The following is a 24077-nucleotide window of genomic DNA, read 5'->3' as shown; positions in this document are numbered from 1 at the left end:
TCTCCCCAGTGTTACCAATACGAGCTCATACCCTCTGAGACGTATATGCAGAACCTCTGAGGGAGTCTCATCATGCACTAGATTGCACTAGTTCGTCCAACACATCCTATAGCATCCTTTCCAGTTTGGCAGGATGCATTATCCTGCTGAAAGAGGCTGCTTCCATCAGTGGATGTCATTACCGGTGCTCCAGTTCATGGGGATAGGTTAGAGTGCAGCATTAGCCAGATCTGCACTATGTTGTGTTTCCCGATGACATGAAGGATGGATGTGCTTCTAAATTCATGGCATGCCTTTGTCCACATAACAGAAGTGTTACGTTCCTCTCTCTTTCTGTAATCTCAGAAATAGCAACAAGCGAAGCCTGCATTTAGAGAGAGCAGGGTATGAGTCAACCATGCCTCTCACCCTTTAAGTCAGCAGGAGGATTTTCACTTTACCATTACAAACTAAGAGTTTAGGAATTAGACGTTGTCAGTGGCAAACAACTAAAACCATCTATCCCATATGCTGAGCTGCCTCCGTTACTGATCCGACTTACAAATTATTCCCTTTACAAAATCCAAAAAGTGTTTGTTTTTTTTAACAGCTGCAGTCTGGTTTCTTCTTCGTTGGCAAGGTATCTAAGGAGAAATACCCACATGAGTGCACCTCCAATAGGCTCTACAGGTATGTTCAGTGCTATAAGGTGTGAGCAGTATACCCACACACTGTTTAAAAATAGAGAGAGACCTCACAGTCCTACACAAAGCCTCACAGCAGACCTCTCTGTTGAAACGGTCTCCAGCCTTATGACTCTTATCCAAAACTTCAATCGCAGATCCCTTTTCCTCCTCTTCTCAGCTCCTCCTCTCTTTTCCATCTCTCCAGGGAAGGGATTTTGCTTCTCTAAGTCTTCTATCACACTGAATATTTCACAAAAGCAGCTCTTTTTATTCCCTCCTATCTCACACACACACACACACACACACACACACACACACACACACACACACACACACACACAGACTCCTGGCTTTCTCACGGAAATCTCTTCACTTAGTTTTTTTTTTTGTCTCACAGTCTTCACATCTTCACTCTTTCATGCTTTGTCTTAGTTCCTTGCTCTTTTATTTCTTTTTTTTTAATTTTGCGTCATCATCATCATCTCAATTCAGTTTTCTTTTTTGAATGTTTCTTTTTGTTTGGCACAAGTGTTCTCTCTCTCTCTCTCTCTCTCTCTGTCTCTCTCTCTCTCTCTCACTTTTAAATTTTTGCTCCAAGCCATTTCACTTTGCTTGTTCCTCTCTTACCTTTAACACACATTTAAATGCTTTCATGGCTCGCCCAGTAGTTTCTTTTAGGGTTTAATTCCTCTGTACTAAATACTCTTTCTCCTTTTATTCTTTGCTGCTTTTTTTACTTTACCTTTTTAAAGCACTTTGCAGAATTTGTTCAGCAACTGTGCATACATTTAACTTTCTCAGCATTAAGGATGACTTGAAGCCTCATAGGACAACGTGAAACACCAGAAAAGAAGCTTTTTCACAAGATAGATGGCCAAATTATTTAAGATCTATGTGATATTTCCTTAGCTAATGCCAGTTGTCCTATATAAAGAACTACCTTCAACATGTTTGATGAGGGAGATGTGTGACATATTGAATTAGAATGCAAGATAAGCCTTCCCTTTTTTAATAATCTTTCTGTTTGCCCCATATCTACATACCCTAGAGCCTTAAGAATTTGCTTTTGGTCTCAAAAATTAGATTCTTCATCTTGATTTTTTGTCAAAGCTTGCTGATTGCCTGTGTGCATCTGAGACTCTGGTGCAATAACTGCTCAAAATTCTCCAAAATGCTCTTGGAAACATCTCACACAGAAAAACAGGTGTGACTCTCATCAAAATAACTTGCCTTTCACTTCCCCCTTTTGCCTTTCCTTACATCATCTCTGTCTGATTGTGAAAGGCTGTGGTGCAAGTCACATAGTATTGGGAATAAGATGCAGAGCAGGATATTTCAGGTAAAGTCCAATTATAGAATGTTGTAAATAATTTAAAGGTTGCCATTAAGTACCCAAGAGTGTGAAGATGACTGAAGAAGCCTGAACTAATCAGAACAGATTGTAACTCTCATCGCACTGGACAAAATAAAAACAGTGAAACTCAAACAAATTATTGGGTAAGGGAGATATACTTGCCCATCTCAAAGGTAAAGTAGCTACTATTATTTTTTGTTTATTTACTTTTTTGGCACATATTCTTTTGTGTAAACATGCTAAACACGGGATCCAAAAAGTGCAGAAAGTACCAGATTTTGTGGTGCTAAAACAAAAAGATCATGACGAATCATCATAGGCAACAGCAGGAATATGCGAACCAAATCTAATTTCTTTGCCCGTATTCATCACATATACGACTTTTTCATCTGAATGGCCCAAATCAGATCTCTTCACGCCCCCTAAAAAGAAATCAGATTTGTGCCATTTCCACCTGGTACTAAATCAGATCTTATCCAATAGTTTTCAAAGCGCCTGCAGTCAAAACGGTCATCTCACATGTCAACAACTTTTATTTCATTGAAGCGAGACATGCATCATAACTCTGCACCAGACCGGAGAAGCCAGACTCGGTAAATCTCGACACAAACAATGGCTGAAGTTGTGCTTTCTTTTATCCTGACTTCCTTTGTCTTGCTATGGTCTTGTGACAATGCTGTTGGTTCCCATTGCTCTACAACTTCAAAATCGATCCATAGACAGCGACATCCATTAGTACTTCTGTATTACTGCTTGCTGCTGTGTGACCATTTGCCCCTTGGTTGCTTTGTGGCGGTAAACTGTTCACACAGAACAATGGCAACCTTGATTTCAGTCACATTTAATTAGTGATATGAACTGCCTCGCAACAGATAACCATATTTTATTGTGGTTTCATTTTTTTACATCACAAAAATATAATATTAACATATGTATGTGCAGCTTTGAGAGCCACTGTACATTATCCATGTATATGTGTTAAAGACACCTTTGTGTTCTGGTATGTTGCATGTTTCTGCTGTCCAGACTCAATCCCGTCCAGCAGCCAGACGCCACTTGCCTCATTTCCATCTCCCTCATCAGTTTTTCTCTTCTTCATAAGTATTCAGATGCCTTACTCTCCTTTGAGTAAAACATCTTCAGTTTGTTGCTGTTCTGTTGGTCTCTTTAAAACTATGCTCAACCTTTTGGTCATTTTCCAGACGGCTTCATTCAGAAATATCCACAAGTGATGGGATGCAGGTAGTGCTTTGAAGGACTCTAAAGCCAATTTTAGACAGTTATGTAAACTGGTTGGAACCAGCAACATAAAAGAGTGGTGATAACTATTCATTTAGAAATGAGTAGGTTTATGTTAAAGCTTTTATGAGCATTCATCCAAGTAAATATGCCATTTGATTCAAATGTGACATGGGGCTGCTTCTATATTGTGGCGTTACTTAAACTACTGATGTGTTTTTTTAAGGATCAAAGTTCCATCCATCCATCCATCCATCCATCCATCCATCCATCCATCCATCCATCCATACATCCATACATCCATACATACATCCATCCATCCATCCATCCATCCATCCATCCATCCATCCATCCATCCATCCATCCATCCATCCATCCATCCATACATCCATACATACATCCATACATCATTACATACATACATTCATTCATTCATTCATTTACAATCCAGGAAGCCATTTTCCATTTTAGCACTCAGTTCAGCTAAATGAAACGTAAGTCCCACAAACATTTTAATAAATTTTATTCGTTCAAATTTTTTTGATAAATGTCTGCCATAAGAATTTTTTGCCACTTATTAAAGAGTAAATTGTATTTCTACTTTTTAAAAGAAAAATAAAAACCTTTACAAAAAAACCCAAAAAACAATACATTTTTGTTTGTGAAATGTTGGTGACTTGTGAGTGTGTTGCTAAATCTGGCATCAATTCTATACTTTTTTTTTTTAATTGTGGATGTGCTGGTCAGTGTTTTTCTGCAGGTAAAACAATGTCAACACTTGGAAAAAGTGACAAACTTGTCCCTGTAGTGTTCTCAATGTGTTTATTGAGCAGTCATTCTAAATTTTAAAGGATATTGTGTTTTTAACAACCTAAATTCAGGTAAGCCTTTATTGAAAGAGCAAAAACAGATATCTCAACCGTTGCTGCTAATTTTCATTTTCCGTTGGCCTTTTCTCCCACAATGCCACCACATGATTTAACGCAGCACATGCACACGGTATTAAGAGGTTCATGTCCCTGAGGTCATGCTCATTATTGTATTTATCTGAGATTGAGTTAGGTCTTACTGCACTTACACTAATGAGAATGGTTGCTATCTTAAAAAAAATATGATCTTTGACTTCACACTGGAATCATTATATATGTGCGAGACACCTGCAGGAAATAGAAGAAAATTGTAAGTACAATTAATTTATTGAATTAATGCCATGATGTACTAGATTTAGAGAGCCTTGCAGAAACATTCCTACCTGTTGACTGTACCCACATTTTTGCTACATTACAATCACAAACCTAAATGCATCGAATTGGGATTTTAAAAAATAAATAAGAACAAACTGGTGTCAGAATTGGGAAGCAGGAACAAAATGATAAGATTAATCAGCATTATTGCAATGTTGTTGTATTTTTTGTTTGCTGGTTTTGTTTGCTAGTTTTCTTGGGGGCATCAAAGTGATGAATATATTTATATTCAATCACAAAATGAAAACATCTGAAAACATAATAAAATATGAAAATGTTTAACAGATGAAAATTTTAAAAGTTTGTGGCCACAAATCTTGCAATTTAAATTTTTAGTGGAAGCTGATGCTGCAAAGCGTTCACTCGCGTGGGCTGAATATGAATGCACATTATTCCTTTTGTTTGGGAAAAGCTAAAATATTGCAACTTTAATACCTTCATTGGGTGGAGTTAACTTTTGAACTACACTTTTAAAAGCTGAATGGTACAGTATGAGATTCTTACTGTATATTCATCTTCTTGTTGAAGATATTGTGATTTTAAACTTACCGAAAGCAGAACCACCACAATCATCTCTTCTGTTTTAACATTTTAAAACATGTTGACTATTGCTGTCTTTTTATTATCTATGAAAAGTATTTATTATTGTTGTTTTTGTTAAATACCAGATAAATTTAGCTGGTATTTAGCAGTAGTTTACAAGTTTTCAAGTTCATGATGTAAATCACCTTTTATTGTAAGCAAAGGGAAATAACAGGAGCATTATTTCAGCCAGCTGACCAGCAGTTTGCTACTGGAGGGCAATGGAGTGTGCTTTTTTTGTGTGTGTGTGTGTGTGTGTGTGTGTGGCAGGGGCTGAGGGGAGTGCTATATTACTCATAGTGTATTTCAGCATTGTGTAAACTCAAGTCTTTCTATTAAATAAGTCACACAGAAATCACACATTTACAGGCATGTTGAAGCCACGCAGTGTTTTAAAAGCTCTCAAGCACCTGATAATCTATACTTTTATTAACAACAAAGTTAAACGTAGAAAAAGTTCTTACAGTGAAGCTCTGTCTAAGTTGTTCAAGTTTTTCTTTCTTTGGCTGATGGAGAAGTTATCCCTCATCATAATGGATCGTTATTCCCCAAATTAACCTTTTATTGACCGTTGTTATCGTGAATAGAAATCACCGCTCACTTAGGAAACCCCTGTCATTCAGGTGCATCACGTTTGAGCTGTGAGCAATATGCGCCATCTCAGTCATTAACATTTAACATGCAAGAAAAAGGAGAACAAGGCCTTGTTTTGAGGAGAGAGTGAAGAAATGGTGCAAAAGTGAGGAGATGAACAAGTTTGCCCTGCTTCTTCAAAGCAAAGAAAGGAGTTTGAGTTGCAATGATTCAGAAGCAAGAAATTAGAGGAGTTGACTGTGTGTTTCACTTTGTCTTACTTGGTTTATGTAAGTGTGTGTGTGTGTGTGCATACAAAGTGAGGTGTGGATTGAGCCTCTCCATTGAAGTCTGGGATTTCTGGAGAGGCACTCTGTGCGGTGTGTCTGAAGGCCATGTTCGTCCACAAAAGGAATGAATTAATGGAGTCGTGATCAATGGAGATAGACACAAATGCATTTGCTTGTGCACACACGCCCACATATGCAAATGAACATTTGGAAATAAGATTTAATTCATTCCACTGAGAATAACAAAGATTTGTCATGTGTCCGAAAATGTGCTCATGCGTGTTTGTGTTTGTGTGGAGCAAGTGTGTAAAGGTGGCTTGTGAGCTGGTGCAGAGCTGGGCCTGGATGTGTTGACAGAGAATTAAGCAGGAAAATGTGTGTGTGTGTGATGTGTTTGCGTGCGCGTGTGTGTTTACAACAGAAACCTAAAGCTTTCATCACAAGTGGATTAAGTGGAAACAAAAGTGCTCCTAAACACATAAAGAAATTGAGTTGGCTGGTAAAAGTAGCATCCATTTCTGGTCCCTGAAGGAACTTGAATTTCAAGTCATTGATACATTATGGAGCAGTAAGTGGTTTTACTCTGCCTCCATGCAATGGATATAAAAGGTCTGCATGCCTAAGTAAAGTGGGAGGTCTCTGTAAAGTACAAAAACGAGCTCAAGATTAAATTATTTCAGAACTTTTTGCACCTTCGATTTGTATTTACACATATATATAGTATATTGTATGTAGATTTGGTTTCATATGTATTTCCTCCTCGACTGGGGATGTGAGTGTGAACATACACTTCAGGTTAGATCTTATAAAAAACATTTTGCAAATTGTGCTATGCCCTGATGAAGCAAAGATGAAACTTTTCTCCATAATTCTAAAAGTTGTGTTTTGAGCACAACAACTGCAGATTGCCAGAGGAGCACCAAACTCACAGTGAGACAAAGGAGGTTTCAGTGTCTTGTTTTGAAGCTTTTTTTTTCGATAGATGTAGGACCTTTATCAACATGGAAGGAGTTATGAAATGCTCATAATACCAGAGAAGAACCTGGTCTGCTCAAAGCATACATCCCAAAGCTTACATCCAAATTGACATAAGAATATATTCTACAGAATGATATTGAAATTCACAAAACCTCTAGCCAGAACTCAGACATAAATCAGACCGAAAATCTGTGGGGTGATCTAAAAAGGGCTGTCCTCCCGGGAGAGGCTGCCACAATCGAACAGACTTAGAGCATTTTGTGCAAACAAGACTGGACAAATATGGGCAAGTCGAGATGTACTCTACCCAAGGAGACTGAGTTCTGCTGTAAAATCAAAGGGTGCCCGAACAAGCTGTTACTGAAAGGATATGCATGTTTATGCAACTGCAAAAGATTTTTCATTTCCCCCTCAGTCCCTCTAGAAATCAATTTAGTTGTGCAAATTTGTGCAAGGAAGGGAAAGATTCATCATGGCATAATTTTTTTACACCCAGAAATGAGGCTTTTTTAGCAGCGATATGTAGACTCTGCTGTATTCAAATGCTCCACCGTTTATGCTCAAATTCTGAATTTGCTGCCTCTTCTATTGTACGATAAACTTATGCATCATTAACAAAACAAAGTCAGAAAGTTCTTTGTCCTTTTCAGCTAATCTGCAGAAAACCCCTCTGCAAGCCGAGCATGTGGCCTAATGGAAAACAACCATTTAATTCAGTGATTTCATGTTTAAATTGAGATCTGTGTGTGGGCACTTTTGTATCTGCTTGGCATGGCAATTTTTTTCTGCACCACAGACCTTCTACATGAAGTCTGTCTCCCTTACCTGGCATGCATGAGTGAAGCCACAGATACAGTTTGTGTTTGTGGTCGTTGATGTTTGACTTGTGAGTGTGTTGCTAAATAAAATAATTATGAAGGGCCCTGAAAGCAGCATTGTTCTGGTCACACTGAAAGATGCTGCTGAGACAAAAAAAAAAAAAAAGTGCGGATAGAAAGAGGCTGCTTTAAGGCATGTCTGCAGAGTTGCATAGCAACAACTAACAAAAGATTTTAGCATGTGTCAAACACTTTTATTATTACATCATAACTCCTCCTCAAAACTGCCATAAAAACACAGAGCCGGCACTCTACTTGGTCATAGGAGGGCAACACTCTATTGTATTGAATGTGAACTAAATTTGAAGTGCCGATGATCAATATTTACCAACAGTGAAGGTAGGTTTCCTCTTTTTTTTAGCAGAGGAAACCTACAGCAGAACCAGCCTCATTTAGACGGGAAGTATAAACTACACAAGTCAGCCAAGAAAATCATAGAAGGGTTGTGTTACGGAAAGGAAAAAACAACAATAATAGCTCATGGTTATTGGCAACAAGCCTCTCTCACAGGCACCCAAGAAAGAAACAGTAAAACACTGAATCACAGATAAATTAATAAATCGCATTATAAGTGTCATAAGGCTGAGAGAGGTTGCAGCAAGAAAATTTAGGTATTTATCATTTATGTAAAGCAGCACAGAACATAATTCCTTTTGGTACATTAAAAAATATATTTTATTGCAAGTCATGAAGTAAATCAAATCTACTAAGGGAGAGATTGCTACTGTATTTCCATTGTAACATGTGTCTATTACACATTTTACACGCTATTACCCTCCAAACTCCCACTTCCACTGGATCATATTGACAATATGAATATGACAATATCCAAGTGCATTAGGAAAAAAAGTCAGGGTTGCTTCATCGACTAGGGATAATTCTGGTAGATGATTATATGTTATTGTTTATACATAAATGACTGTGATATGCCTAATGTATGTATGTATGTATGATCACAACAAGAACCCTTGCTTTTACCTTGTTTCTATCACAGTAATGTCCCCTTCCAGTTGCTTTCGCTTCTGAATTCTGCACGATTTCTTGCGTATGAACGCTGACAAAGAAATACAACAAAACATCCTAGCAGATGTATCAAGAGAGAAAAGGGCCTCTGTTTGTCTCCATAAAAAAACATTTTACAGTTCTTCTCTAATGAGATAGAAATGCAGTAAACTTGTGTCTGTGGCTTCATGTTTTATTCAATATTTCTTTGTAATGTCTTTATGATTGCTGCACTTTTTCTCCTTACTTCCCAATGGTTCACTTTCTGTCTGTTGCTAGCTGCAGTTGGACCAAGCCGTTGTAAGGGCTCCCAAGGGCCATGTGAACTGGGCAAAGAAAAATATTTAACTTACTTTTTCTCTGGTTACATTCACACCGCAAAGACAAATGCTGAGGTGAAGGGTTGTTGTTGTTGCTGTTAGATTTTGTTGAAAAATCAGCTCAATAGTGAGTTGAAAAAAGTATGCAATACCCCTTAAAGGTTTTCACACTACAGCCATAAATCTCAGTGTAATTAAAATGCAGGAAATTATCTAAATTCTTTGGTGGGATAAACTTGATTGCAGTCCGGCAAGACACAATTGACTGCCTCTGAGTTACATTTGGTATCAGGTATTTGTCCACCTCTCACTTTGTAATACAACGACCCACATGGCACATTAAAAACAAAAAATCTCACAGACAGCAGAGATCCACAACTCAGGTGGGAGAATCTGATCAGTCACGCAGGCCATAAATCTAGAATTTTTGCAAGAGAGGCAGAAATTAAGTTGTTAAAATATATATTTTTTAAGTTCAATTTTATACATATCACCAAAAAAATGTAGATTTTTTTAAATCTTTATTCAGAAAGGTTATTCAGAACAGTAAGAGTATGATTTCCTTTTTGAATATCACTCTTGCAGTTTATCAACCCCTTATAATAACTTACCAGCATTTCCAATGTTTCCCCTTTTTACCGAATCTTTGAGGTTGGAAGTTTTATTTGTTAGACTGGCCATTGCATTTCTGCACTATTCCACTTGATTCACACCTCACTTACAGCAAAGTCGGGGCTTTCTCTTGTTCACTTGGATTCCTACTTAGGCAACGCTTGTAAGTTAACTATTTATTAAAGAAAATTGAGAAACAGGTCTGTGGATGTGCAAAACCAGTGAAAACGTATCTCACAGGATGGGTAGCTGACAGCAGATTCTACAAAGTATTGATTCAGGAAGGTTATTCTGAACTGATATCATCCATGTTAGATTTTAATTTGACACGATTTTAAAACCATGTAACATCTTAATATCACCTTATAATAAAATACACTACTTTGCATTTGTCTGTTGAATAAAATCTCTATAAAATCCACATACATTTCTGGTTGTAATGTGACAACAAAAAGAAAAATTAACGGCGTCAATCTAATTCTTCATTTGTTATCGAGATTTTAAATAATCTTGTTTTATGCAGCTACGTTTTTATATGTGTGTATATGGTATTTTTGTCATAGCAATTCTTCTGTCCAGGGCTCACACAATCTTCCAAACATTGCACACTTTAGTCATCAGGACCATTATGTGTGCAGTAACACTTCATTCACTGACTAGCTGTGTTACAAATTGTTCCTCTTGTGCCAGAATAGCTCCAATCCTTAGGTAGGACGTTAAAAAAAGTGCAGAAAAACTGTTACAAGTTGATTAGGGCAGAAGAGCTTTCCAAAATATGCATAAACTATATATGTGCTATTTAATGTCATTTAATTTTGCCTTGAATTTCAATGTGTGTGATTTTTTTATTATTATTATCTTAACATTGGCGTGTGTGTGTGTGTGTGTGTGTGTGTGTGTGTGTGTGTGTGTGTGTGTGTGTAAAATCTACCTCTTGTTTCTCAGTGAATAGGAAAAGTTAGTTATTGAAACACACACTTCCAAAAAAAAAAGGTAGAATATCACTTTCCATCCCTGAGTCAGTGTGAGCATGCAGTAAGTGTGTCTTTGCCTGCAAGTCCTGCCTCAGGCATTTATAGTGTCTGAAAGAGCAGCCCCAGCAGACAGAAACTGCATCGTTCCAAGTAAGCTACAGGCAAACACATCATCACTCTCTCTCTCTCTCTCTCTCTCTTACACAAACGCACATGCAGTGTGTCTTTCTACACATACACACACACACACACACATACACAGGGTTTTAAGTGAAAATGTACTCTGTGGCCCTTTTCCCTACGGATGCACTTACTGTGTTAGACCTGCACATGTTCACCCTCTAATGAGGGGACTGGGGGACAGAGCAAGAAAGTGGGGAGTAAAAAGGTGAGCGGGGAAAGTTTCTTATATTTCCGCCGTGTTTTAGAGACAGGTGAATCCCATTGTTCAGAGTCAGCCACTTTGCTTTTATAGGAGAACTGTAACGACCACATGAATTTGGAGGATTTCGCTTGTCGAAATGGGTTTCAGTTCCTCTTCCTCTCTCTGGGCAGATGTGATGAATTTTTATTAGACGGTTTCCTTTTCAAGCCTGTCTCTGACCATGTGTATGCCCTGCAGTCACACACACACACACACACACACACACACACACACACACACCCACACACACACACACACACACACACACACACACACACACACGCGCGCACACACAAACACGCACATGAACAGCGACTATACACACACACACACACACACGCACACATGCATGCAGGCCTTAGATGAGAGCCACTCTGAGAGCAATGAGGGAATTAGTGTTGATACTGAGCTTGAAGAAGACCCCGTTCTGTTAACACTACTGAAGAAGGATTTTTTTTTTTAAATAGAAGCAACACACACACGATATCGATTGTTTCCAGCTTTCATCACACACTCATTGCATATGCATGTTTCCAATGATCATCTGTTCACTCACATCTTTTGGTGCTCTCGATTTTAATCAAGTGCAATAATGCTGTTAATTGGTCCTTCATGTGTTGTGCTTTCATCTCCTTAATTTGTTTCCCTCTTGTGTTGCCCTGCCATGTCCTCACAACTCTTTTATTTGTCCCACTTTCATGCTTCAGCATCCTGATAAGGCCTGGGACCGACCTCAAGCTGCCACTTGTTGCATGCGCTCAAGTGTGAGGCTCACCACTTTGACCTGCTGAGACAATGAGCTCAGTGAGAATAAGTAACTTTTTTTTTTGTTTGTTTGTTTTTGTTTTTCCTGTTTAATGCCATTACATTGTCACCGGAGATTTGATTTGTGGGGCCAAATTGAGAATAACGACAACACGGAGGTGCTTTCAGCGTTGTCTAGGAAATTCATTGTGTTATTATTTCCTAATTACGCATGATGCATTTCTTATGTAATGCCGTGAATCTAATAAAACGAAATCTCCTCAGAGAGATTTCAAACCCGAGGCATCCTGGTCTTAGAAACAGAAACCGCTTCAGTCATGAGTGAAGAAAGTCATGGGAGGCGGGGGGGTCTTTAGTGATCGATAAGGAACGGGCAGCAACTGTCACACCTCGTTTTACACAGCTGAAGAGGCGCACACTGATTCGCACGCAACCAACACCAAGGTGAAGGCATCTCGAAAATCCTATTAAAAGTGTGAAACCGGATAGTAATGGGGTGCTTAATTACCGTTTTGAGGGCTTTTGGGACGCAGACAATTTCCTTCTATAACGTGGCAGACGTGTGCATGTTCCGTTGTTTAATTATTTTTCTCACATACAAACACAGTAAAATAGAAATGGGTTAGTACAGAGAAGGGTAAAATTAAAGTGATGATCAGAGTTTTGAGTACAATCATCGTGTCCATGAGTTAGATCAGTTTCGGGCTTTCAAGTGATTTAGTCTATTATTTCTGTTTTGTGATGGATTGATTGTACAATATAGTACTTTGATATGTTTTTTTTTTAAACTCAGATGAACACCTTTCAATTGTTGTGGATGCTTTCCTCAAGCTACTTGTCCCTGAGCAAGCTTTCACTTTGGCCATATAAAATTTGTAGTTTTTTTGTTTTGTTTTTTTTGTCAGAGATGCGACTTTCAGGTACAGTCCATGCACGTCAATAGAGTTCAGGATTTTACTGAATTGAGTGACAGCTATGTGATTAGCCAATTATCTCTTTGTCTTAACAAGCAATTCAGCAGGTGAACCAAGTAAATTGGTGAAGGAATATCGTTTAATACGTGCATGCATTAAAGTTAGAACATACTGCTGGGTTCTCACATCCGCAGAGCGCCTTGAAGCTCCTCTCCTCAGCCTCTGTCAGGAGGTTCCATGATTAATTCGTAAAGGTCTGCTAAGGCAGGGCTTTACTTTGAGCAAAGCATGAAGATGAAAGAGGTGTTGGGGGCAGGGAAAGGTGAATGAGTAAGAAAAGACAGCAAGTGAGGTAGGTACGGACAGAAAGCTTTTGTATAGAAATGGTCCTGCCATCTGGTTGCAGAATGACACACCTGATACAGACAGAGTGGCAGGTGAAACACTAATGAGGGGTAGATATAGTCAGTTTCTAAAGGACAGAGGAAGTGAGCTTCAGTGAGTTGTGTGTGTGTGTGTGTGTGTGTGTGTGTGTGTGTGTGTGTGTGTGCATGAGTGTGTGGATACACAACGGTTGTTAGCGCCGACACGAAGCCTGACGTGCCAGGCCTGTCATCTCCTGTTCTCTCATGGGGGAGAAAGGCCAGAATAGCTCATATCCTAAAACAAACATTGACGTACATGACAATAAACTGAATCGACACACGCTCAGGCATTACCCCAAAAGAACCAGTGTGCCCTCGAAACTAATACACTACGAGGTCCACTAATCGTATTGTGGAGAGATCAGGGGTTTTATTGCTGCGATGCAGGTTATGTTAATGTTCACCTACACGACTCGCTGTGGAGCGTCTGTCTGAGAGCAGCAAGGACACGCTGCCTCAACGAAGCACTTGCCTGACAGCATGAATAGACTCTGCAAAAGCAATTCCATGTGGCAGGAAGTAAAATATTTACATAACCCATATTTGCAATTACTTACGGCTTGCCAAAGTCGTAAGCATGTTAAAAGCTAAAGTGAATATAAAACCATCATACACCCAAAGAACAAGCTACTATTTAACACATATATATCTGTGCAAAACTTGGGAGCACAGATGAGATAGAAGATCTTCTTCATCTTTCAAAAGAGTGCGTAGTGAGAGCAGTTTTAATAGGATAAGACATATAAAGAGTGCACACCAAAAATATATGGTACTAGCTTCTGTCAAATTTTAATTAATCGAGTTTGATGGATTAAAATGCCACGCCCAAATCAAAATCGATGTTATCCCACACAAACATCTGTTTATTTACGTCATAAAATGCTTATCGCACACAAACACCTGTTAAATCTGCGTCATCAAATGCTTATCGTATAAAACGACCGTTAAATCTGCGTCATAAAATGCTTATCGTATAAAAACATATGGTTTGATTTAAATTAAGCTCTTATCAATGTAAAACAGGCAGCATTCTGGAATATTCTCTCTCTTGCATCATATTAAATTCTTATCAAAATAAAACAGACAACATTCTGGAACCTTCTCATTCTGGAACATTCTCTCTTGCATCACAATAAATTAAGTTCTTATCAATGTAAAGCAGGCAGCATTCTGGAACCTTCTCTTTTATATCAAATGGTTAATAAGGGGTCAGGACCTCTTTGTGACTTTTGACCCAGTTATACCAATGCAGCTCCTCCTCAAGCAGAGAATAAGGGTCAAGGAGCCTCTTTCAACATATAAATCTAAGTTCTTATCAATGTAAAGCAGGCAGCATTCTGGAACATTCTCTTTTGCATAATATAAATTAAGTTGATATCAATGTAAAGCAGACATGATTCTGGAACATTCTCTCTCTCTTGCATCATATAATTTCTTATCAAAATAATACAGGGAACATTCTGGAACCTTTTCATTCTGGAACATTCTCTCTTGCATCATATAAAATTAAGTTGATATCAATGTAAAGCAGACAATGTTCTGGAATATTCTCTCTCTTGCATCACAATAAATTAAGTTCTTATCAAAATAATACAGGCAACATTCTGGAACCTTCTCTTTTGCATCATATAAATCAAGTTCTTATCAAAATAAAACAGACAACATTCTGGAACCTTCTCATTCTGGAACCTTCTCTTTTGCATCATATAAATCAAGTTCTTATCAATGTAAAGCAGGCAGCATTCTGGAACCTTCTCTTTTATATCAAATGGTTAATAAGGGGTCAGGCCCTCTTTGTGACTTTTGACCCAGTTATACCAATGCAGCTCCTCCTCACGCAGATAGACTCCACCCCCAACTGCTTTTATCTTCCTGCTCCTGGCAGATTCCCCAGCCCACTTTTATGAATGAGCCAATAGAGATAAAGGGGTGGGATTTCTATTTTTCTGCTTTAAATAATTTTCGGAGGCCCTGTCATTCTACTTGTTGCATTTGTTAGAGGAAGATCCACTTTGATCTCACAGAAAACAAACAAACAAACAAAAAAATAATGGTTCGCATTAAAAGAGAAAAGCCTCAAAAGAGAAGACATCAGGAAACCAATCGACTGCCATGTGGCTCATCTGCAGATGGACAAACCATCACGAGACCCTGCTTCATCACTGATGCTTCATCCTCTACACTCCTGGATAGAAATCTGATCCTACCTCCATCAGCATTCGAATCCTCAATTCAGCACGAGATTCCCACCTTCCAGGACTCCAAGCATCCCCCTACGCCTGATTCCTCTGGAGCACCCCCTGCGTCTTCTGAAACTCCTTCATCCGGCGTGGGAAAAAAACGACACCGCACAGTGTTACCCAGTGGGACATCGCTCCTTTGTGAGAACCCAGACCGCACATTGGGTGCACCACGCAAGGCTACCTTTTTTCTGTGCCGAGTGCAGAATCCATCATGCCATGTCCTGCAACAGGAGTGGTCATTGAAAGCTTATGGAATGTCTGGAAAATGGGGATACCTTTTTCGTTATGAAACAGGAGAACTCTCTGTGTATCAGCTCGAGGAAGAAAAAGAACAACTAACAGCCTCATCAGTGACATGCAATCTGACCTACAACGACTGGGCAGTGTTAAGGTTGGCAGTTCCTCGCAAGAGAAAATTAACCCCACAACCAGAGGACTATAAAGAAAGGCAAGAAGAAGGAGGAGAAGAAGGTGAGGAAGGAGAAATTAAAGATTCCCCTCCACCTTTCAAGCAAGCTAAACTGCAACCCTTTCCCTCTGATCCTGAACTTGCTAAAGGTAAGATTATCTTTAGTGCGGTCTGGGAAAGCAAAACTACTCCATCTGGGCGCTGGTTTTTACGCGCCAGCATCCGTGAGATCAACTCGGACACTACCTGTGACCTGTTTGTGCTGGAAACTTTCAATTCAGACACAGGAATATTCAGGACCATGCTGGCTGTCCCGTTTCAGGTATGGTCAGATAAAATCTGGCAAGTTGGAGATCTGATCTCCAACTTGTTTCGAAGCTCCCGCACTTGGATGGATATTTTAACTGTCAAGAAAAGATTGAGATTTTTAGCTCCGCCTCCAGAGCCAACCTCCTCTGAGGACCCGCCCCCTCACCACTCTATATAATGAGAGGATTTCAGAGGGGGGAGGCCTGCCACAGACCATCTTCTGCTCATCAGGGGAGCTGGACTTCTCTTCCATTTGAAATACCAGTCATTCTTAAAAACTTTCAGAGTAGTGTATGACAAGCGCAGACTCTTGGCTGATGGAAAAACCCTCCCTTTTGGATACTAAAAGGCAGAGAGAGAGAGAGAGAGAGAGTGACACAGAAAATAAAATAAAATGTCTCAAATGATGGATTTTCAAGAGGTGAAAAACTTTGATCCAAAATTGCAGTGCCCTTTTTCATGTCTCATTACCGGACCCAGCGGTTCTGGGAAAACAAACTTTGTATTCAATGTTCTTGAAAATTGTTTGTCTACTATGAGTGAAAAACCAGAAAATGTTGTGTACTTTTTTGCCTCTATGCAGCTGAAAAAAACAAATAAAAATTTAAAACTCATACAAGGTCTTCCAGATGATTTTATAAATGACAGTACCCTCTTTCCTCCAGAGGCCTCCTCTCACTTAGTTATAATTGACGACTTGATTTTTGAGGCTGCAGAGCATCCGGATGTAGTAAAAGTTTTTACACAGTACCGGCATCATAAAAGAATCAGTGCATTTTTCTTGACCCAGAATCTTTTCCTTAAAGGAAAACATACCAGAACAATTAGTTTGAATTGTACCTACTTTGTTCTATTCAAAAATCCGAGGGATAAATTGCAAATCAGTATTTTAGCTCACCAAATGTTTCCCAGTAAAAAATCTTACTTCCTGGAGAGCTTTCGAGACGCCACCAGCGTTCCGTACGGATATATAATTGTTGATTTCACACCAGACTGCCCAGATGAGTACAGGTTACGCACTGGACTACTTCCAGGGCAGTTAACCACTATTTATTTGCCACAAAAGAAGAAGAAAAGCTACTGATGCTTTTGCAATGTCTGCACGTATAAAACGCAATGCCCATTTTCTTAAAGCTCTCTCTCAATCCAGCCCTAAACAAAGAAAGGATTTTTTGAAAACCTGCTCTGCAGACTTTATTCAAACCCTGTGTGAAGTCGCGTTAAATGTTCTTAAAGGCAACATTCACCTTTCCACTTCACATTTCAACGCCTTGAAGAAACAAAAAAAGTATATCAGAATTTTAGCGGATAAAAAGGTTGGAATCAAAAGAAAAAGAAAAATTCTGAGCTCTCAGAGTGGAGGATTCCTTCCATTAATTGCTGCGGTTGTTCCCATTCTTGGTGAAATTTTGTCTGGCATAATTAGAAAATAAAACATGGCACAAAAAATGTACTTGATCTCTCCTGACCAACTCAATCAACATCTGAGTCAATCAAAAAACACTACAATAAGAGACAACGCAGAATGGAACCTGGATCAAGAAATGAGGCTGATTTTAGAACATCCCACCATGTCCTCTTATGAAAAGATAAAAAAATATGATGCACTTTTACAGCGCTATTTGACTTTAATGAAACAAGGCCAGGCCGAAGAAGAACGGGTCACGTTTTCACTCCGAAAGCAGGCCACAGATGAGTCAGCAGAAACACAGCAAGGAGAGACTCTGCAGCAGCAGCAGCAGCAGCAGCAGCAACTTGAGGCCTCAGGGCCGTTGGCTGCAAGTCAAGATAAGGTGTCAGAGGTATTGATAGCCATGCCTAAACAATCACACAGGAATGCAGAGTATATATTAACAAAACTGAGTCAAAACAGTGACGGATGGACAGCAAAAGGTGAATTGATCTATAAAGGGAATGTCATCCGTGGCTCACACATCTTAGACTTAGTGAAACATCTCTTGCTTCCTTTTAAAAAACAAAGCCTAGCCACACCACCTATGGGTTGGACAAGTTTTCTAGATTCTTTAAGGGAAATAAATATTCCCTCATCTTTTGTGAAAAACCCACATGCTCGTGAGCAGTACAAGAAACTACACGGGGAGACTTCTACTTCTGAAAAGAGTCCACTTTCTGGTCCTTTCAAGAAGGAAAAGAAAGATTATATTTTGTCTCCTAGCTGGACAGCAACTGCCGGTAATGATGAAAAAGACGGCAAGCCAATAAGGAAAATAAGACATCCTCCAAAATGGATCACATTTTCCCAATAGCAAAAGAACAAAAAAAAAATGACATGACATGTATTGTGATTGTTCAATAAAATGTTTTATTGATCAAACATTTTTCTTTGTTTTTGGTCATTCTTACAAACAAAAAAATCATTGCTCTTTTTTAATTATTTTTTTAAATAGGGGGGAAAGCAACAACAAAAAAAACACATTTATTTTTTAATTCCATACATTTCTTTAAACATCTGCAAAGAACAAGCTGAGTGAGTGAAAAAACACAGACTGTCACCAGTGATACATTTCTGATATTTTTTGACAAAATTATAAACCATCTTATCATTTTTATCCACATCATCAGAGTACTTTGATAAAATTTGCTTCAAGCTCATACCACAAGCACTGTGGGTCACAAAAAACACACAATGCTGTCCACAAACCATAGATTCCATGCTCTGAAGTTGACAAGTGTGGAATTCTATGTGAGAAGCTCGGGCCTTCATAAAATCCAAGATACTTTCTGGGTAATATAAAAATTCAGGGCTAAAACCATAGGGGTCAAAGAAAACTGCCCTGTCATGTTTTTGCAGTGCAATGGCTAACCAGTGTTGTCCAGGAAGATTTGATGGATCCGTATTGACAATCAGGAATTTTGGTCTTGGAAAGGTGACAGGTAAATATGAGAGATAGTCACAAGGAAAAACCCCACCAAATGCATTCCCCAGCAGGTGATCCAGTAACATTTCAATTTCCTGGTTGTTCATTCTTCTTATTTTTTTTTTTTTGATAGAGAAAAACAAAATTAGACTCAATAATAATCTACCAAAATTCTCCGCTTCGAGTCCACTTCTAGGATCGAGTCATAACATGCATAGATGATCAAGGTGACTGTGGTTGGAAGAGGTCTCCGAAATCTTAGTTCCAGTCTCAGGGAGCCGCTTGACTGTGGAGACAGAGCATCCGTGTCTCCTGCAGGATTTAAATTAAATGCAAAGAGTGAATAACCTCGGCAAAACTCTGTACGGGATATACGGGGTAAGTCCTTAAGATGTCTTCCTGTTGCTGTTACCAGATTATAGTATTCCCTCACAGTATCACCTTGCTCAAAGTTTGGCTGTAAGGCTTTGGCTGGAATCTGCCTTCCGTTTTTACACAGAGCCAGAAATTCGAGGTCATAGTGTTTAAAGTTGAAGGGGTTTAATTCTCGAGCACCAGTGAAGGCCGCATGATCCACCATTCCAAGTACCACATATTTTGGAATCAAACCCAGGAACAGATTTTCTTGTGTGCAAATTCTAGATCGCTCTGGAATTGAAAAAGTCTTGACATTAACTCGGGAGAGGTTGTACAAAGCATTTCCTCTGAGCAACGCTGAGGCGTGTCCGATCCGCACAGCTGGGGACACAGTCACTTTCTTGATAAACAGAGACGCAGATAAAATCTTGAGCTTGAAAGTTGAGTCTCTGGCACACATGAGACAAAATGCATCGTCTGCGCGTGTAAGCTTAATTTTCAGATCCACCGCGTTTATGATTAGCTTTTCAGAAAATGCCAGGTCAAAATGCAACACTCCAAGCAGGGAACATGGGGTGGACTCTCCTGTAAAGTTTGCTCTCTGATTAAGACCCAGGTTAGGCCCATCATCGGTGACAATGGAATCCATCTCGCCAGCTGTATCCTTATAAAACAGTCCCGTACTAAATTGGGATTTCAATGAGTCCTCGGAATAGTTCAGGAGTGTCTCAATGATTGCCCGGTACGGATGTGTTGCACTGGATTGAGATATCAGACGATCACCAAGTATAACATCAACTTGACCAAAAATTGTGTTAAGTGGGTAGTTAATAAGTCCCACGGCAGCATCATTAGCAATGTTGGAGCCATCTGCATTAGTAATCTTAACTCTGAGATACAATAAACTGTCATTAAGATCCACGTATGAGTCACCTTCACTGCTGATGTAAAATTCAATGGGTGAGGAGTCACTGATGGCAGACAGAGGGTGGATTTCTGTGTAGATCTTATCTTCGATGGAGAGCTGAGTCATTGGAGCTGAAAATAAATCCAGTTCAGTCAGTGTGCATTCTGCAGATTTGTTGTGTAGGAGAGACATTATGAAAATATGTCAGAAGTTCCTCCGGAGCGCTTCTTTCCTCGTTGCCTTCTCGCGGCATCTGATTTCTTTTTCTTCTTTGCAGCTTGTTTTTTAGCCACCCAGACACGTTTACCTGGGGGCCTGGTTTTCCCCCGTTTAGAGAGCATCATTATTCCTGAGCCTTCTTGCTCAGCTGTGTTCTGTGCAGAACGGGTCATTTTACTAACAGCTTTACTTATGACATCAGATGCGATGTTTGAAGCTGCAGTTTTCAGGTGGGGTTTAGCTATAGAAAACCCTTTTCTAACAAGTGGGGACACAAATCGGAAAAGCCTGGAAAACAACGATCCAAGGCCCCTGCCATACATGACAGGCGCGCCCTGGAAAAACGAAAGGTCGCCTCCAGTTTGACTGACATAATAGTGAACAAATCTGTTTGGGTCATTGACCATGTGTGACTGCGGAAAAAATGCCATTTGAATCTTGCTAAATGGATCGTGGGGGTGACACAGGTTTAAAATGCAGTTTTATTATCGATTTCCCATAAACAAAATCCACAAATCTATTTCGATCTGTTTTGATCTGAATGGAAATTGTTTTGATGTAACTTTTTGACACGGGTATATAATGCGTAGTGTTGTATCTTATGCTAATTATATCACCGAATTTCCCTCTCACTGTCACAACACCCAGCAGCGGCGAGAAGCTGTCTCCAACTATTTGGTGGTGCACAATGTCAGAGTATATAAACAAATTTGCGAGCATGCCGGCCCCTGAGGGGTATGTTGCGCTCCTGTTGGACACTGTAAACCATTCGTTCACTTTCAGGCCGAGAATGTAGGCGAGTGGAGCCCCCACTTTGATTTGAAATTGTCCATTTCCTTTAAATTCGAAGCGCTTTGTCACATTATTGTAAGACACATCTAAAGTATTGCTGTACTTTTTCAGTGCAGGCACAAAATGTTCCAGTATGTCTTGTGGTCTGTCATAATAGCCTCCAGCACCAAATTTCTGGCTGTAGATGTCAATTCCATCCTGGCCTTCAGTCTTGTCTGATGGTTGAATTAAGACTCTACGGAGCTCAAAGTAGGCCGAGTGAGTAGGCAGGTTGTACCAGGTATGTGGTATTATAACTTCACACAGACCTACAACCCAATGACCTTTTAAATCAATAGCTTTGGCCAACTCTGTTTTAAAGTTTGAGCTTGTATTGTCTTTAAAGAGCTGTTTGCAAGCATTAGAAGGCAGGGTCACATAGAAACCTTCTTGTTCTCTGTCTTCTCCTCCTGCTGACATGTTGTTGTACACTGTAGGCCTTCTTTACACATCTGAGAGGTCGCTGAGTCGGACCCAGCTATTAAATTTTGAAGGCCAGTTTTTCCATTTGACAAACACTTGCTTTTCTCCCCTCACAGTCCTGTGCTTCAAGATCTTATCAACGTGATAAACTCTCTCTTGACCCATCTTTACTTTCTGTAACTCCTCCTGGTAGAAAGATCCTTCTATAGCTTCTCCATCATAATCTTGAATTTTATAAACAGTAGGAATGCGTGGGATAACATCTGTGACTTTAAACACCTCATCCGTAAAGGTCTGTTCATAACCTTTCTGAAAAACCCCTCTGACTTTTGAAAGTCTGACTAAATCTCCAGGTTTGAACTTGGCTTGTGTTTTTTTTTTTTTGTTTTTGTTGTTTTTTCTTTGGGGTTTAGTACCATAGAGATTTCGCAGGACTTGAAGGGAATTCTCTGCAGTGACCTCCACAGGTTTCATTTTTATGCTGGAATGAAAGCTGTGATTGTAACTCGTAACCAGATCTTGTAAAACATCAACATATCTGCGTGTATTATTTGCGGTAAAATATCTCCACATTCTACTCTTGAGGGTACGATTGAATCTTTCCACAATGGAGGCCTTGAGGTCACTGGCTGTAGCAAAGTGAACAACTCCATGTTTTTTCATTAAGGCTTTGAAGCTCTTGTTAAAAAATTCTCGCCCCAGATCTGTCTGAATCTTCTTTGGTATTTGGCTCTCTCTAAATACAGACTCAAAAGCTTTCACCACTTCTCCAGCTGTTTTTCTTTTTAAAACTCGAGCATAAGCTTTTTTTGAAAATATATCAATGACAGTCAGCAGATAATTGTACCCATCATTATACTCAGCCAGGGATTGCATGTCACAAAGGTCTGCTTGAAATTGTTTTAAAGGTGCAGATGCAAACACACGGTTTCTCTGAAAATGCAGCCTGGCAGGTTTGTGTAAGGTGTATGCATCTTGCTCTGAAAGAAAGTCTTTTATTTTGTCAACATTTACTTTTTCCCCAGTTTCATTTTCAAGATTCTGTTTCAATCTTTGAACACCTCCAAAGCTACCGGGATTAGATGGGTCAAAATAGACCTTTTTCATTAGCAACTCTTCAGCCATTCCCTTGACACTCTTCTGAGCACTTGTTGAGTAATGAGAGAATCAAAAAACAACACAGAGAATTTAAGAATTTCAGATTTTTTGTCTTTATTTATATCTTTTTTTTATTATTTTTTATTTTAAAGATTTCACTCCAATAAAAAAAACATTGCAAGCAGAATAGTTTCAAAAAAATTGTGATAGTTTTTGTAAAAAATATATATTAGCTAAACTTGTCACACTTTTATAAAAATGAAAAAGACAAACATTGCGGATCACTTCTTCTTCTTCACTGGACTGAAGCATTCTGAAACCCACCACAGCTGTTTGAGCAGATCAGAGCTCATGTTCTCATACATGTCAGAAATTGCAGCATGAAAGTGATCATCACACATTAGTTCGTGTAAAATTGTCTCTGCAACTATCTTGACTGTCAGGTCACTTGCTTGAATTTTGTGTTTGGTCAGAAAAAGTTGAATTGCTGGAATGAACTGAGGTACAAATAGTAGAGGGATAATGTTGTGGTAGTTGTCCTGGTAGAATCGCTCCTGAACAGGCTCCAGACATTCATGCTGTCTCTGGCTAGGGTGTCCGGTTCGGCATCCATGGCACTTTTCTTGTAGGAGCTTTGCAGCAGTGAGGTGTAATAGATGAAGCACAGCGGTTCTCACAGTTCCAATCAACTTAGTAGCAATCCATCCATCAGTTCTTGCTTCACCATCTTGAACATTACCTTGCTCCGGAGATGTAGGAGGAGGGGGAGATGGAGGAGGAGTGGGTGGAGTAGGGTCAATACTTTTTGAAGATTGAGAATTGTACTCTTGCTGTTCCTCTGGCTCCTCAGGGATGGTCTCAAGAGTTCCACCTACCATCCAGTTTTCAGTTTGAGTTTGCTCTTCTAAAAACTGGGATGGAGAAATAGCCGGAGATGAGGATGAGGAAGAGGATGAGTAGAAGACTGGAGAGGGTGGGTGATAGGGTTCCATGTTGAAGACTCCTTGTGAGACCTTTTTGATAGGGTCCCAGTATGCATCCAAAGTCCGCTGGTTGCCTTTTTTTTTTTTTCTTTCTTTCATGGTAATGAAGATCTGAAGTCCAGCTCCCCTGATGAGCAGAAGACGGTCTGTGGCAGGCCTCCCCCTCTGAAATCCTCTCAT

General features: G+C 39.4%; 1 protein-coding gene across 1 annotated transcript in view; it reads left to right on the top strand.

Moving 5' to 3' along the window:
• The first annotated feature begins 587 nt into the window (after positions 1–587).
• camkvl (CaM kinase-like vesicle-associated, like) overlaps positions 588–24077 on the top strand; it is a 44379-nt gene continuing 20889 nt past the window's right edge. The window contains exon 1 of the mRNA XM_088007329.1: positions 588–669. The gene's annotated coding sequence lies outside the window, so the exon portion shown is untranslated. The remainder of the gene's footprint in view (positions 670–24077) is intronic.

The sequence above is a fragment of the Poecilia mexicana genome, unplaced genomic scaffold, assembly GCF_051168715.1.
Source record: "Poecilia mexicana isolate PSO_F unplaced genomic scaffold, ASM5116871v1 scaffold_7, whole genome shotgun sequence".
Classification (NCBI taxonomy): Eukaryota; Metazoa; Chordata; class Actinopteri; order Cyprinodontiformes; family Poeciliidae; genus Poecilia; species Poecilia mexicana.
This window is presented reverse-complemented; position numbering and strand designations above follow the sequence as displayed.